The sequence below is a fragment of the Apteryx rowi genome, unplaced genomic scaffold (genome assembly GCF_003343035.1).
Source record: "Apteryx rowi isolate R43461 unplaced genomic scaffold, aptRow1 scaffold_1170, whole genome shotgun sequence".
Classification (NCBI taxonomy): Eukaryota; Metazoa; Chordata; class Aves; order Apterygiformes; family Apterygidae; genus Apteryx; species Apteryx rowi.
The window spans coordinates 32,560-37,501 of NW_020447387.1; positions in this window are offsets into that span (position 1 = coordinate 32,560).

Sequence of the window (4,942 nt, forward strand, 5' to 3'; positions counted from 1 at the left end):
TAYTGTTTATTTTATACTTGCAATGCTATGAAGTTCTGCCAGCAGAATTGTTCTTTTGTCATCAAAACCTACATTTTCAGTAGAAGAGTTCAGCATTCTGGCTACAGGCAGACTTTCTCTAATGAGACTACTAGGCTATTAACACTTTTCTTACGAATGAATGGCTGCACTAATTTTAAATAGAAATGTATTTCTCTTCAAATGGGATCTTCATAAGTGCATTTTCCCATACTGTAGCTTTAGATATTTGATTCCAATAAGTAATAAAATACTAAGTATATTTTGCTCATTTCCTGTAGCTTTACAAAGAAAGGCACAAAAAGTTTTATGTTACTCCTTCTTAAAGTTCAGAATCCTAAGAAACAAGCAAAAACTATAGGAAGTCTCTAGCAGTAGCAAGGACCAACATAGAGGACCGGGGCTTTTTTTGTTTTTTTCCCATGCGAATATTACTTTTATTGATAAAAAGGCAAAGAAAATTGGCCAGATATGGTTCCTGGCTTTTTAATACACCATTATTACAGTTCATTAGAAAAAACATTAGAAACAAATATACCTCAGTAGGACGTGTGTCATATTAACATAACTGCCTGATGTCACAGACTTCGCAGGCACCAAGGCCCATTGCTACCAGTGGTACTGAAAAAGGCAGAACAAACAGAACATTTGCACCACAGCAAAAACTGATGATTAAAATAAAATGGTGTGTGATCTTCCATGGGCCAAATGAAGCCTTTTACACAGACGTCAACTCTGACCTCAATTTCTAGCCTCTGAATTGTTCGACTTGCATTTTAAAAATATATATTTAGCTGCCTACTGACGCAACAGCAGTGACAAGTAATTCTACTTAAATAAACATCCACAAGCACCTCTGAAACGACAATCTCTTGAGCACCCATGATAAAATCTGGCTGTCCAGAAGTTGTGGCCTGTGTTAGACTCTCAGTTACACTCAGCCTACTCACTCATAATCATGGTGACTAACAAAGTCTTGTGCTTTGCAGGAGCTTTTTGGCACAATGGGTAAAGTTCTCTAAACATAAAGAAGGTCCTGAGTGCTGCATGTGCAAATTTGCAGAGTATTTTGTGTTGAATGTGGACTGAGATGGGGAGGGCGGGCACACTGCATGCTATGCAGAACCTCCAACCATGCACAGATGACAAATTAATAGCATCAGGGGCCTGACAGAATCAGACCTACAGTTCACAGGCCCATTGTCTAACACGGCCCTGACTGTTTTCATAAGCAATTTGGCTGCTCCTCCTTTGCCATTGCATCCTTTGGAGTATAATAATAATAATAATAATAATAATAATAATAATTCTTTATCTTATAGTAACTCTAGTACTTTCAGGTGTATTGTTAACCTGGATTCCACTCTTCGGGGTTCATTCAGCTCAGGTAATTAAGATCAGGTTGCTTTGGCAATGTCCAAATGAATACCTTATCTATTCCTGTTCCTTTAGCATTCAAGAAGCCCAGAAGCACAGGAATTTAACACCAGGGAAAAAAGGTTGCAAGCACTAACCCATGCAGACAAAGTGCCTCAAAAAGCCTGGTTGCTGTAGGTTAAATAGGCCCTGCTGTATTCTTTTAGAGAGTAGCCACATCGATCCCACCAGGACCAAAAATCAGTTATTGTAAKGCATAATTACAAGCACATGAAGGTCTCTTTAAACATGACCTTCTGAAATGGGCATCTGATCCATAATGTTCTACCAAAGAAAAAAAAATCCAGACCACATCAGGAGTGTTCTGAACATGGACCAAGTCCCATCCTGCTGCTTTGGAAATTTCAGAAATGTGGTTATTCTTCAAAATAGGCTACAGATGCTCTAGAAAAGATATGTATGTTCCTGAATATGTTTTTACTGCCTTACAAGTTTGATTTGCCAAGGTGTTCTGAAGACCAAAAAGCACCAGTTTAAAAGCCATCGGGCCTCCAGAATGGAGCTTCTTATCTTTAATGCAATATCTCCCTGTGGCGCTGCCTGTCAGTGCTTGTAAATCTTCAGATAGACAGATATGTTCACCTATGAGGCAGATAGACTACCTTCAGCCACCTAGTATTCCCACCAGTGTCCCAGACATAAAGGCTATCTCCTCACTTGAAAAGCAGCTTAAAGAATTCCCTATTTATTACCTTTATCCCTATATATCCCTATTTATTTATTACTCTTAATAATTAACAGACAGAAGTAGGTAACGGTTTTAAAAGATATGCTATGTAAAATACCCAAGCTATCTTGAATCAAAACATTACGATCAGAAGAAAGGTCGCATAAATGAGAAGGAATGTGCTAATTAGCTAACACAGTTGAACTGTAACCTTTATAGAACCCTGTTTATCATAGGTGCATTGAATGGCAACATGATCCAATTTAAGAATAAAACCAATATCAGTCTTCCACATCTGGGGACTTGGGTGAGAGACAGAATGTTGAGTCTAACAAATATCTTGTAAATTTCCCTTTAATTGTGTGTTTAAATAATTTTCAAAGAATAAGATGGGTTTTTGAAAGTGTATTCTATTTTGCTGCAAAGACTTACCAAGCATGTTACAAGGACACAGGGGTATTCAAACCAACATGGGATCAAATTTAATATAATAAAAGTGAATAAATAGAATTTACTTATTTAAAAAATCCAGATGATAGAAAGAGTCCAATAAACCAAACAGTTTACTCCTCGAAAGAGAATTTTAGAGCCTCATTGGCATTAACTCTTTCATTGCCTATTAATCAAAATTACAATTGGAAGAATTACTGGTATGTTCAGGCTGACTTCACATCTCCCGGTATTTTTTCATTAACTTCAGTTTGCCACAAGAACATTCTACACTTGAGTTTATGATTCACAATATAACATATAGCCCTAAAGCAATTAATAGTCACAAATATCTCATAGCAATGCCCTGCAAAATATCCATTGCATCTGAAATTCATCACTTCCTGAACAACCTAATAAAAATGATGATTTTAGGGATGCCTGCGGCAATGCAGGTTGTACACAAGCCTGCTCTTCCACGTCACTTCACAATGCTGTTATTAACATTCCTGAGTGGTAAAGCTAGCTGGCAGGGATCTAACTATTGGCTGTCAACTGTCATGTTGAATCAGTCACCACTAATATGAGTGAATAATGCAGTTTTAAGTGAGCGCTGCTGCAGATTATGACAAAATATCAAAACAACAGTAAGGTCATTATTTACTGCACAGCATGATACTTATTTCACAGTTTTATTTAATAATACTGACAGTGAATAGGGCCCTTTAAACACAGCAAAAATACAGTTATTTGTGCCATCTGGATCTGAGGTATCAGAGAAGTCCAGCCTTGCAGTGAGAAAGACAGGAGATTCCTTCTGGAACAAAGACAAACTGGTGAGAAATGGCTCTCCAGAGGGATTCCTGGAAGAAGCCAAATCTCCAGTATCCCCAGGTTCACCATACAGTCCAACACCAGTGACATCCCAGAAGTAGGCTGCTGTTCCCAAGGCAAACCTTCACAGCTGTTCCTGCTGAGGCACATCCCAAGGATCCTGACTGCTTAGAAAAAAGTGTGATATTGGGCATACTCTAAGATCAGCTTCAGTTGTTTCACATACTTATTCATATAACTTTCCTTCTGACTCTAGCATAACCTCTTGTTTCAAGATCTTCTCTTGCTACAATAGCCTCCCAGTTTCATCTGTAATCCTGTCTGATGTTCAGAGTGAATTCAGAGAAAGCTGACAAAGCCAGGGTACCTCTTAGGAARCAATACATCTGTGCACAGGCAAACCTTTAGAGCTACCATTCAATCTGAGAGGAGCTTGGAAATGGCAAACTGGCCAAATGGCAAAAAAGCATCTATATGAACCTGGAACTACTATTTTCCAGACTCAGGGTAAAATTCTCCTTTGACATGAACTAACCAGTGCCTCTCTGGCTAAAATCCCATTCACACTTTCAAGTACTCTGCTGAATCATGTCAAGAAAATAAATCCCCAAGAAAGGGAGACGAGGTACAATTTTGAAAAAGTCTTTCTTTACTCAGAGATAGGTGTGCAACCATTGTAGGAAAGGGGAAGTGCCTTCAGCTCTATTTTGACCTTTAGAAAGAGCTCTCTTTCTAAAATCCRTAAGTCAGTATGGTTACCCTCAGGGTTAATACAGAGTGCATTTTTTCCACTTTCCAGGCTGTTTTCTGGCCATATAACCACATAAACCTGCCATTCTTTAAGCAAACAGCATGCAACAAAGTACAAATGATAGATACTGCAATGCTGAGGTTTTTCCTTTCAGTTAGATCTGCTGAGACCTTTGAAACAGCGGTTCTGACTGCTACAGCAGACTCAATTCCATTGGTTTCATCCAAGGAAGACTTAATATTCAGAATGAACATATAAAGCTGTTTCTACCCATAGAACAGGGTAACCGAAAACTTCCTCAAGTGCTACATTTTGTTTTCCATTAAATCTTTCTATTCAGTTAGGAGTATTGTCTTTGACCTCAAGTTGGAGAAATTCTTGTATGAGTCCCTATGAGCAGGATAGAGGCAGAGGTTCTAATTGACAGCCACAGATTGTGAAAAGGGAATCAAAGTACCACGTCTGAGATATCTTTGACTGGGGGAAAGGCATATGCAGGCACCTCAGGTTCCACATGACACTAGGAACTGCTGAGCACTATAATCTACCTGGAAAGATCAGCAGATGTTATCTATATTTGTCTACCAATTGCACACATTTCCCCAGGCTCTAMTGATTTTTATTTATATGGAAAAACTATTTTTCTGCAGTATTCATTCTACTAGTGTTATCAACAGTGCTGTTGAACTGCAAGGAAGTAATTTATCATTCTTCTTGACACAGGTGGTGGAGGAGCCAACAAGGAGAGGTGTGCTGCTGGACCTCGTACTAACAAACAAAGAAGGACTGGTGGAAGATGTGAAGGT